We start from the raw sequence: 13490 nt of genomic DNA on the forward strand, positions 1-13490 counted from the left end.
TATATATATATATATATATATAACATTTCTATGGGAAAATGAACCCCTCATTTTGTTCCTTTTCAAATTAAATGTATTAAGTGTTACCACTTTATTCCAATCAAGATGACTTCAGGTGTGCCATACTTTTGTCATAAGTAAGTCTGTTAGCGTTCTAGTTGTTCTTTAGAACACTCTGGGACATTCTGTCATTGGGCTATAGTTGGGCTACATCTGGCTGATATTTGGGCTACATTTGGGCTCTTTTGTCTCTGGTGGCCATCTTGGGAGACTGCATATCAGAATTTTTTAATGAAATATAAGAGGATTTGAGAAGTCACTCAAAATGTGCCCTAATTTTTCTTTCTTCAGCACTAATCATAATTTCTATGGCAAAATGAACCCCCTCATTTTGTTCCTTTGCAAATTAAATGTTTTAAGTGTTAACACTTTATTCCAATCAAGATGACTTCAGGTGTGCCATATTTTTGTCATAAGTAAGACTGTTAGCGCTCTAGTTGTTCTTTAGAACACTCTGGGACATTCTGTCACTGGGCTATAGTTGGGCTACATCTGGCTGATATTTGGGCTACATTTGTTTTTTTTTGTCTCTGGTGGCCATCTTTGGGCTACATTGGGCAACATTGGGCTACATTGGGCTACATTTGAGCTCTAACATATATATAGCCCAATGTAGCCCAATATATATTTTTCAAAGTTAATTTTCGTAAAAACCACTGGAGCATATATCTTGAGACATAGCAAAGGCACATCGGGCTACCAGTCCCTACAATTTTGCCAAGTTTTGTGGAAATCCATTCAGCCGTTCGAGCTAAAAGTGAGTCCAACCGCCCTATGGAAAACTCAATGTTAAAAACACGTTTTGGGACCCCCCTTTTTTCTCGGCCCCCGCTTGACGAAACCCCCCCAAACTTTAAGGGGACGCTCAGAAACAAAATGTGCCATTTTCCTGAACATTTCAGCCAATTACGTCCATCAACGCTAAAGTTATTCAACATAGAATTTTCAGAAATCCCTATTAAAAAAAATCCTAACTATATATACCTACTGGCGACTGCAAGAGCTGAAACGTGTCTGTTTTGAGATTATTTTGCGCAATAAAACTTGAAAATGAAGTTTAACCTGCTGCGAGTGCTTTTCTATTGGTTTTTTGGAACCACGGAGCTCGAGATATATATATATATATATATATATATATATATATATATATATATATATATATTCGGCAGAAGGACGTCATGAGCAGTCACACGCAGCATCAAAAGACGAGGCAAACTCAGGTACTAGTGCTCAGTGATTTATTTCGCTCTCCACCACACCGGCACTACGCGTTTCGGTCGAACAAGACCTTGATCACATGACAACGTTATGGGGCGGGAGTGCTCCTTTTAAACTGAAAGATGCCAATAGTAGATTGTGTTTCACCATAGACATAGAAGACATACTGTCTATAATCAGTAACTGCATGAATGCAGGTAAGCACAATTGTCAGAGTAAATTCATGTTATGTCTGGTTCAAAAAATGGTAGTCAAGGATAGGTGCTTTTCACAACAATAACATGTGAATATATAAATACATAAATATTGATATAAATATATAAATACACAAAGCATAAATATAGCAGCAAGGGAAAAAGTAGTACACAAAACATATAAATAAATAAATAAATAAATATGTTTAAAATTAATAATACTTTCCACATATGCAGCAAAAACACCCTAGTATATGGCTGACACCCCTAATTTAGACTGAACCAAGAATTTGCCCACCAGCTTCCTAGTGGGCCCTGAAAGACTTACTCTGAGATGTAGTGAACAAGGCAGACTTGTCTGCCGAAACGCGTCTAATCGTTTTCTTGAGATTAAATTACCTTTGATTTGGAAACCCACGGAGTCGGTGCCCGTTTGTGTTTGAATGGATGATTCAGGATTGGATATATATATATATATATATATATATATATATATATATGACTGCTTCATTCTTCGTTCCACTCTAACACAAAGAAAAGCACTCGTGGTGGCGAGTCTCAATAGTTTTTATTTAGAGACTCACAGTGTCCAGACGCGTTTCGGCTAACGCCTTTCTCGATGGTAACATGGCGCCGCCAAAACGGATGTTTTTTATGTCTATAGCAATACAACAACATCAAGGAAGGACAAATCTGCCGTGTTCACGGCCACCATATTGTAATATGTCCATTGCATACATTAAGCCAGTATAAAATATGCTCAAAGTATGTATATAGGGTGAAAGAGTATTTGTTATGGGTAACTGTTTTATTGGTGTTTATATTTTATTTACACCTATGCAGCATTAAGGATAGACAATTGTTGAGATACATGTGCGGTTGTACTTGCTCTATCAGCATAAGCCCATCTGTGAGCTTGATAAGGTTGACAAGTAACTGCCCATCCATGGGCTAAAAGTTATGTCGAGCGATGTGCATAGTATTTTATACTGGCTTAATGTATGCAACTATAAAAACTATTGAGACTCGCCACCACGAGTGCTTTTCTTTGTGTTAGAGTGGAACGAAGAATGAAGCAGTCATTGATGCGGGGGGCACCACCCGCCTAAAAGCACCCGCACGGGAGTGCACGGAATTGGTGCAATATTGGGAGCTGTGATATATATATATATATATATATATATATATATATATATATATATATATATATATATATATATATATATATATATATATATACTGAAAAAAACATAGGTTTCAGGAACGTTATAGTGAGAAATTAGCATTTAAAAACCTTAGAAATTCTCCTAAAAAACCATAGGTTTCAGGGACGTTATAGGTATTTGGACATTTCACTCATATAAAACCATAGAAATTCCCCTGTCATAGTTAGTTAAGCTAACTATAACTCGCGCCCCCGCAATGCACTGCTGATGACGTCACATATTACATCATTCATGACATGGTCAGTGACATCACTGATGACATCATCCAGTGAATATATGTATTTCTATAAAATGTAAATATGTTTTATATATGCCAAGGTGTATTGAAGAATGAATGGGTGTATAAGAGTCAGGATGGATGATTAAGTAGGTGTGTGACTAACTGTATATTCAATTCAATACAAAATTTGCTTTATTCGATTTCAGAAAACAAAATCATGAAAGCATACAGTCTAAAAAAGATACCATTTACATTTCAAAGGAAACTATACATTTATAAAAAAATTTTGTTTAAAAAAATGCCATGGTACAATTTTCACAAAGAAATGAATGATGAAAGTTCAGTCCACACAGTCCATATCATTTCGTAAGAGGACATAGTCAGGTATATACATTCATCATAGATTTAAAAACCTAGTTTTCCAGGAAGTACAGAGTGGAATTAATTGCTATGTGCATTACATTGAATTTCGAAACCTAATTTTTAAAAAGCGGGATACTGCCTGAATTACAGAGTCGTTTTCCAGCTGTTGTAACTTGAGGAATGCCGCTCTACAAGTGCGGATCCCCCAAGCCTTTAAAATAGGTTTCAGGAATGCCCCCCTTGGTGTCTGATAGAATTTACAAAACAATGCGCAGTGAATATTTGATTGGAAAGAAATGTCATCACATGGGCATATTAAATTTTCCCTTGACCAAATGTTACACTCTGGAAAAGTGATCAAGCGGAAAAAGGTGCCCGTGCGGAAACGAGTCAATAACATACTTTCATAGCAGCTTGGTTCAGATAAAAGATACAGTTGGACCCCTTCGCCGATGGTAATTTGCTGGTATTCTACAACTGTACATTTAACTTTTTCCAAGGCCCACCTCTTGTCTGCTAAGTGGTCAAAGACCATCTTTTTAATGAACCTCTAGACACAGCTTCCATGCTTGAAGGACTCGAAAAGAATTCCAGGTGCCCTATCTCAGTCAACATATCTTTTACATAGGAAAGCCATTTAATATTAGCTACTCCGTCAAGCTTAAGACAGTCAGTAATCACATCTCTGTTTAAAGTTGTCTCAGGGGTAACCCATACCTTGTGCCACAGTAGTACAGGAGAGATGTTAATAATATCAGAGATGGATGGTAAACCTACTTCAATATGTGCGATGTAAGTAGCTATTGACTTAGTGGCACCCAGTAAATACCATTGAAATTCCCATGTTATAGTTAGTTAAGCTAACTATAACTCGCACCCCGCAATGCACTGCTGATGACGTCACATATTACATCATTCATGACATGGTCAGTGACATCACAGATGACATCATCCAGTGAATATATGTATTTCTATAAAATGTAAATATGTTTTATATATATGCCAAGGTGTATTGAAGAATGAATGGGTGTATAAGAGTCAGGATGGATGATTAAGTAGGTGTGTGACTAACTGTATAAGTGAGTGATTAATTGTGTCTTGCTTAATACATGTGTTAGCGACTGATACAGACATTCACACAGTTTACGTTGCCAGTTGGTGTGTAAGCGGTTGCATGGTTCGGTTAGCAGCTAAATGAGGATGTATATGAGCTATTGATTGCTTGTTTGAGTATCTGTATGGGTGCCTGAGTGTCTGTGTGGGTGGGTGGGGGGTGTGACTCAGTGCATAGATGTGTAATTGGATACTTCACTGGGAAAATTGTGTTCAAGTCTGTATCATGTGAAGGGCTGTATGGCTGGGTGAATGTGTGTGTCCAGTTTGCAAGACACGTTGGTCCCAGTGCGGCACACCCAGACCACGCATCATTGCAGGCTGCTCACACGATGTGTGCTTCAGGTGCTACTAACTCACTGCACCATAAGTCACCGCCACATGGCCCTACCAAGGCAGAATTCATTAGACAAAAGGCATTGCTCCCAGTGCGCCCCGCCGGGACGACGTAGCATCGCAGGGTGCGCACATGCTGAGTACTCCAGGTGCCACTAACTGTGCAGCTCAACTCAACATCACATGGCTGTGCGCCCATCCTGACCGCTGCCTCTGCCCTACACTGGGCTTGCACGGTTCACAACTCAAGATTAGTGGCACTGACCACAGCACCCCACTCCCTTCGATCAGTGAAGCATATTTCGATATGCACGGCCGGCGACACGTAGTCCCACATTTGTAACTGTGTCCTGAGTACTGAATGGCAGTGACCCCAAGTCCGTGCCACCGACCACAGCACTACTCTCTTCGATCAGTGGGGGGTGTTTCCATATGAAACTACAAAGTCCAGTAGGCAAGTAACTATCACAGTCCTACAACCTACATATTATCCTTTTAGTATCATTGCTTCAAGAACTTTTTTTATATCATTTATAGCTTTACTACAGTGACCAAATTAATCTTCAAGTGCAAACTAACATGGAATAGCAGTCTACACTGTGGGCAGTACAGCTCGCAATTCCAATTTTAAATGCTAATTTCTAACAACAAGATTGTACTCAGAAAATTCAACACTTCGTCAGTGTGTTCTATAATTATTTAATCTTTTCATGATACGCCTACACTGCACTCAGTAGGGCTCACAATGAAAATTATTTCGTCATTCATTAACTACAGAGTCCACTAGGCAAGTAACTATTACAGGCCTCAAATCTACATAATATCCTTTTAGGATCCTTTCTTCTTGAATATTTTTTATATCAGTTATAGCTTTAGTACAATCACCAAATTCATTTTCAAGTACAAACGAACACTCATTAGCAGTCTACACTGCGGGCAGCAGAACAAGCAAGTTGAATTTTGAACACGTGGTGCCATCTAACCCTGTTCAACACAAGCCGATCCCACATGTGTAACTGTATCCTGAGTCCTGAATGGCAGTGACCCCAAGTCCATGGCAGCGACCACAGCACCACACTCCCGTCGATCAGTGAGGCATATTTCGATATGCAAGGCCGGCGACACATAGTCCCACTAACCCTCTGTAACACAGGCTGATCCCACATGTGTAACTGTGTCCTGAGTCCTGAATGGCAGTGACCCAAGCTTCGTGACAGCGACCACAGCACCACACTCCCTTGGATTAGCGAGGGGTATTTGAATATGGAAGGCCGGCAACTTGTGGTGCCACTGAACCTGCACCACGCAGGCTGGTGGGACCACCAACATATGCATGTGGCTGTGGGTCCTTGCTCACCACTACCTCTGGCCAACACTACGGTCAGCATGCCTCACAATTCAGATAGAGTCCTGATTCCACATGACACAGTCCAGTAGACAAGACACATTGCTCCCAGTGTGGCCCGTCCACACCAAGCATCATCACAGGCTCATAAACTCTCAATGCTTCGGGTGCCACTAACCCTATTTAACACAAGACTATACCACATCTGTAACTGTGTCCTGAGTCCTAAATGGCAGTGACCCCAACTTCGTGGCAGCGACCACAGCAGCAGACTCCCTTCGATCAGTGAGGCATATTTCTATATGCAAGGCCGGTGAGACGTACTCCCACAAATCCTCTTTAACGCAAGCCGATCCCACATGTGTAACTGTGTCCTGAGTCCTGAATGACAGTGATTCGAAGTCTGTGCAAGCGACCACAGCACCTGACTCCCTTCAATCTGTTAGGCATATTTCTATATGCAAGGCCGGCGACACGTACTCCCACTAACCCACTTTAACACAAGCCAATCCCACATGTGTAACTGTGTCATGAGTCCTGAATGGCACTCACCCCAAGTCCGTGGCAGTGACTACAGCACCATTCTCCCTTCGATTTGTGAGGCATATTTCCATATGCAAGGCAGGTGACACGTACTCCCACTAACAGTGTTCAACACAAGCCCATCCCACATGTGTAACTGTGTCCTGAGTCCTGAATGGCAGTGACCCCAAGTCCGTGCCAGTGACCACAGCACCATACTCCGATCGATCTGTCAGGCATATTTCCATATGCAAGGCCGGCGACAAGTACTCCCACTAACCCTCTTTAACACAAGCCAATCCCACATGTGTAACTTTGTCCTGAGTCCTGAATGGCAGTGACCCCAAGTCCATGGCACCGACCAGAGCACCAGAATCCCTTCGATCAGTGAGGGGTATTTCCATATGGAAGGCCGGTGACACGTGGTGCCACTGAACCTGCACTACGCAGGCCGGTGGGGCCACCAACTTATTCACATGGCTGTGGGCCCTTGCTCACTGCTACCTCTGGCCTACACTACGATCAGCAGAGCTCACAGATCAGATAGAGTTCTGATTTCACAAGACGCAGTCCAGTAGGCAACACACACTGCTCCCAGAGAGATTGTCCACACCAAGCACCATCACAGGCTCATACAGCCTCAATGCTTCTGGCGCCACTAACCCTATTTAACACAAGCCAATCCCACATGTGTAACTGTGTCCTGAGTCCTGAATGGCAGTGACTCCAAGTTTGTGGCAGCGACCACAGCACCAGACTCCCTTCAGTCTTATTTGTTTTTCTCTTCTTTAAATAAATGTTTTTCTATGTAAATCAATACATGACTAAGATTCTTCTTTGTCCAACTGCACAGGGACACTTCCGGGCCCAAGAAGTTTGTTGGGGGTTTGTTGGTAATGTGGGAAGATCGTGTGTTACCTGCTGATGTGGAGAGAGGCAGTGTCAAAGGGGTATCTATCACAGAAAGAACTCCGATATGTTTTCACAAATGCCTCGGACAGATGCCAGCTGACAGACTGAATCACAAAATGATTCTTCAATACTTATGTAGTGCGAATTATGAACAGTTCACACCCAGGCTAACAGAGGGACAGCTGCGACCCCTCCACTTGACTCACAGACGCAGTACTATGAGCCGTCTGTGTCATAGTAGCCATCCCTGCCCTGTTCCTTCGTACGCCACGCCACTCCAATTACGTTCCGACGTTGGCCCCACATAGCTACCTGTCGCAGGCGTACTCGCTGTTGGTGGGCACGGCAGTGGTCTGGTTCTCAACATCTCACGGCAACTCCCTAAGGGCAGGTTTGCACACACATCACATCCATCCGGCACATGCGTCAGAGGCCATGTGACCACGCACATATAATAGATCAACAACGTCACATCCTTTATTGCCAGTGCTGATTGGATGGTGGACGCTCCATGGGTCTCAACCATAAAGAGTCCTTGCAAAATTTGTGCATAAGTCTAGTCGTACCCTGAGCTGTATGGCCGTCAGGGGCCTACCATCCCCTTGGCGCAGACTTGAGATGCGCTGGGTTAGTGCCACCCGAAGCTCATGTGGCCATCAGGGGCCTACCAGCACGTCGCACTGACTTGAGTCAACTCACGCTTAGCGGCACCAAAAGCTAACGTGATCTTTGCCATTGATGACTCAGGACTCAGCAACATGTGTGAGATCTGCCGGACCGCGGAGAACCTGATGTGATCTCCGCAGTTGATGACTCAGGACTCAGCGACATGTATGAGATCTGCTGGGCCGTGGAGAAGATGATGTGGTCTCCGCCATTCATGACTCAAGACTCAGCGACATCTGTGAGATCCGTGGAGAAGCTGATGTGGTCTCTCCCATTCATGACTTAGGACTCAGCGACATCTCTGAGATCTGCAGAGTTTAGACGTGCACGAGGAGTGCCCACTGTTGCACACTCCGGTGGCACCAGGTAATTATTTGCTCATGGATGTGCTGCGGCGGAAGTGTCTCTCTCTCTCTTTCTCTCTCTCTCACTTCCCTCTCTTCACTCTCTCACTCTTGCTCTCTCTCTTCATTCCTTTCCTTCTATCTCTCTCTTTCTTCTTCCTTTCTCACTCCCTTTCCTTCCTTCCCTCTCTTTTTCTCTCTGGCTTTTTTTTCCTTCTCTGTTTCTCTGTGTCTCACTCCTTTGATGTGCCCATTACACACGTCCTTATTTTGAGCTTTATTTTCCAGGTTCTGTCACTGACATCCATGATCCCCACAGGAGTGTTCCACCTTGTTGTTTTGTATCATTTTTATTAAATTTTGTTTATGAGGTTATCGTTTATATATATATATGTTAGTAAAAAAATAAAGTTTGAAAATAGTTTATCGTTTATATATATATGTTTATAAAAAATTAAAGTATGAAAAAAATTCATAACGTTTTTGGTTGTTTTCTTGACTGCTGTGTGACTCTTTCTTGTTCTTATTACTGTTATTTGATGGTGTCCATCATGGTGTTAAATTTTAGGGCACTTATCTTGGGAATACTGGTGATGTGTGCAGTTTGCACCAACTTCTGAATAGTGTGTTAGATTTATCTCAACTTTACTTGCATTAAAGGGCTGATAATGAAATGCAGACTAGCCATTCCCGTGCAAAAAGACACGAGCTGCTCCTTTGCGATTTATTCTAAATACTAAAATCCTGTATTGAATTGTACTGAGGTAGTGGCTGCACTTACAGTGTACACACAAAATCAATGAAGAAATCTCAATGTAGTTATATTGATTGGGAATAGTGCGACAGGTGCTGAATCTTGATGGGATACACTGCCCAGTTCGTATATTGTTCTGCACACGAATAAGTCACAACTTTCACAACAACTGCAATGCGAAACAAATTCCGGTGATAAGCCGCGTTAGCACCAGGGATTTTACACCTGCTTTCTGCTGGTGTTAGGCAGGACGACTACCTGCAGCATGAAAGGGAACACAGCCAAAAGCCACACCAGTACACCCACAGGTGCCAAAAAGTCAACGAACATGATACAGGGATACTCATGAGGGCTACAAGACTTATCACAACAACCCCAAGTCCGCCAATGCCCCAAAAAATCTGCATCTGAACAAGTGTGTCCCTGTGGTCATTGTGTTATCATAATAGACACGGGCCCTGCAAAATCACAGTGTGCTGTCATCAGCAGACCTTACCATGTCACCTCAGCGTTGGCAGTGACCCTGGACATGTAGCTACGCACGCATCCTCCTGCATGGACAACCGGCGATTGCTGTTCCGGCGTACACAGGTCAGCGCAGGGGTGGGCCTATTTGGCAAGGGGAACTAGATGTCTCAGATATGTCGGTGTGCAGGAAGTGCAGTAAGTGTGTCTCTGTGTTCTGGTGTGGCCTGCCACAAGGACCGCAGCAGTCAATGTTGTAAAGTGGCATGCACCACCTCCAAACCGCACTGTCATAGTGCAGTTGAAATGGTGGTAGTAAGAGAATCCAAGGAGGCGATCATAGGATGTGGGGGCGCTAAAAAGGATTGTTGCACTGGGTGCCACCAGCGCTAAAGCTGGCCCTGTCTGCTCACATGTCCCAAAACAACAGTGGACATGACTGCATTGGCGTCGAATTATGTCCAAGGCACGGACAGCCAAAGCTCTTGACACTGAAGTGTGTTGGTGATGGACTACCCCAAGATGAACATGGACGTTTTCCTACGTTCCTTATTCAGGCATGCTACTGCATTTGTCTGCATATTGTGGCACTACTCTAAAAAAAGCGCCATGGGGCAGCGTTGCAGAGAGGTGTAAAAAGGGGCGTGGCCTCATTACACCTCTCTGCAATGCAGCCCCCTGGTGCATACTGGTGGTTCCTGGTGGGCTACTTGGCCCCCACGGACCCCCAGTATGCAAGGGGAATTAGTCCCCCCTCTGCAAACATGCCAGGGGGCTGCGTTGCAGAGAGGTGTAAAAAGTGGTGTGGCCTCATTACACCTCTCTGCCAGCCAGCCCCCTGGCGCATACTGGAGGTTCCTGGTGGGCTAGTTGGACCCCAGAGACTCCCAGTATGCAAGTGGAATTAGTTCCCCCTCTGCAAACGCGCCAGGGGGCTGCGTTGCAGACAGGTGTAAAGAGGCCACGCCCCTTTTTACACCTCTCTGCAACACAGCCCCCTGGCGCATACTGGAGGTTCCTGGTGGGCTAGTTGGCCCCCATGGACCACCAGTATACAAAGGGACTTAATCCCCCAAATTAGAATGCGGTACGGGGCGTGTTTGCACAGTGGTGAAGGTAGGGGGTGGGGCTAGAGGTGATATGTGTGCAAACATGCCCCGTAGCGCATTTTAAGTTGGGGAATTAATTCTTCTTCAATCCAGAGGTCCCCTAGGGGCCAACTAGTCCAACATGTACCTCCAGTAAGCACCACAGAGCTGCATTGCAGAGTGTTGTAAAAAGGGGGCGTGCCCTCTGAACACCTGTCTGCAACGCAGCTTCCTGGCACATACTGGAGGTACCTGGTGGGCTAGTTGGCTCACAGGGGACCTCAGGATTGAAGCGTGTTTGCACACATGCTACCTCAGGCCCTGCCCCCTTCCTTTACTATTGAGCAAAAATATTCCTGTAAAATCAGCCGAACTACGAATTTTGATTTACTCACCTGTTATCACAAGAGACGTCAGTGCTGCACCTTTGAGCGCATGACTGATCCTGAAAAGTAATTCTAACCATACTTACAGTAACTTGAATTTCCTTCCATAGGCTAACATTGACTGGTTTCACTTGGAAATTTCTCTAAGTGTGGAGTTTTGGAACTTAAAAAAATTCCTCTAAAATCATCCGTACTACGAATTCTGATTTACACACCTGTTATCAGGAGAGATCTCAGTCCTGCATCTTTCAGCCCACTACTGATCCTGAAAAGTAATTCTAAACATAGTTACAGTAACTTGAATTTCCTTCAATAGGATATCATTGTCTGCTATATAAAATATATATAAATTAAAAAAATATAAAAAAAATAAAACAATTCCAATTTCAATATTTTTAAAAACATTTATTTTTCAATTTATTAAAAAAAATGTGTAATGTAATTTAAAACATAAAATATCTAAAAATAAATAATTTAAAATAATGTAGTAAATCAGTATAAAAAAGTATAACAATACATTTAAAAATTATCATTTACAAAACCTTTGAAATTCACTGAAAAAACCATAGGGTTCAGCCACGTTATAGTTAGGAATTAGCATTTAAAAAACCTTAGAAATTCACTGAAGAAACCATAGGTTTTAGCCACGTTATAGATAGGAATTAGCATTTGAAAAAAACCTTAGAAATTCACTGAAAAAACCATAGGTTTCATACATGTTATAGTTAGCTGGACATTTCACTCATACAAAACCATTGAAATTCCCCCGTTATAGTTAGTTCAGCTAACTATAACTCGCGTGCCCGCAATGCACTGCTGATGACGTCACATATTACATCACTCATGACATGGTCAGTGACATCACTCATGACATCACTCATGACATCTCACATGACATCACTGATGACATCATCCTTGTGAAAGAGTGGCAGACCTCCTCTCAGCGTAATATAACCCTTGATACACACATTCAAAAATAGAAACTAAAATTGAAAAAAAAATTGAGATACCAATACCAGTTAGAACAACCTATTCAGTAATTGCAAAATCTACATACACATCCACTCATTCACCAACAGTTCTATATAGTCACTCATACATGTACTCACTCATCATATGTACTCATACACCTATACATCCTGTTACACACCGACACTCATCCATAGAATTACTCACACACATACAAATAAACTATCAAACATCCATTTATTTGCATATACAGCTATACACACACCACTAAACTTACTTTTACAGAAACGTACACATACTTATTCTCTTAAACAATCACTTATAGAAACACATACTTATTTATACAGGAACTCGTCCAATGTCTCACTCTCACATATAATCACTTATATACATCAATACTCACATATACTAGATGAAAACATATGTAGTTACGCATAAAGATACTATTGAGACAGTCATTCACTCACTAACACACCCATACACACACTCATCCACCCATACAGTCCTGCACACATGCTGTCTTCCAAACACATACAAACAGTGAGTCACTCATTCGTGCATCTGTACGCTAAGTAATATCCCCCACCAAACCATACAGACACTCATACTGATACTCAAAAAACAAACTAATTACCCATATCCACACACACGTAGCTACTCACCAACCCATGCAGCCACTTTAGACAAAGTGAGACACTGATACAGATATTTACATATTTAAACATTACCCGCTAACACATGTATTCACTAATATACAATTAATAAGTCAGTTATGCAATCATTTTTACAAAAAAAAATCCATTCAGACACTTACCCCCACATGCATCAACCTATTTAGGAAGTGCAAACGGTGCGAATCGGTAAATTCAGCCGTTTGCACTTCCTAAATACGTTTTTGGGATGCATGAAACAATTCGCTATTTTTGCATTTCTTAAAAATGCAAATGCAATTAAGGAATCGCATTAGTGCGATTCCTTAAATGCAATGCATCAATTTGTAAAAATAGCGAATTTTGAAATTGGAAGTGCAAATTAACACGAGGTTGACCCTCGTGTTAATTTGCGAAAATTTTTAAAAAAGCACAAAAATGCATTTTTTAAACTTGCATGTTACAGACACACATGTCCTTAGGACATGTGTGTTTGAAACATGCACTTGAAAATACATTTCAGGGGTGCAGGGGGGGGTCCTTTGGACCCCCCTCTGCACCCTTGCAATGCATCAACAAATTGCGAGTGCCAAAAAAAAAAATGCAAAACGACATTGATTCCTATGGGCCTCTAGGCGATTCGCAATTAAGGAATCGCA

The sequence above is a fragment of the Lissotriton helveticus genome, chromosome 10 (genome assembly GCF_964261635.1).
Source record: "Lissotriton helveticus chromosome 10, aLisHel1.1, whole genome shotgun sequence".
Taxonomy (NCBI): domain Eukaryota; kingdom Metazoa; phylum Chordata; class Amphibia; order Caudata; family Salamandridae; genus Lissotriton; species Lissotriton helveticus.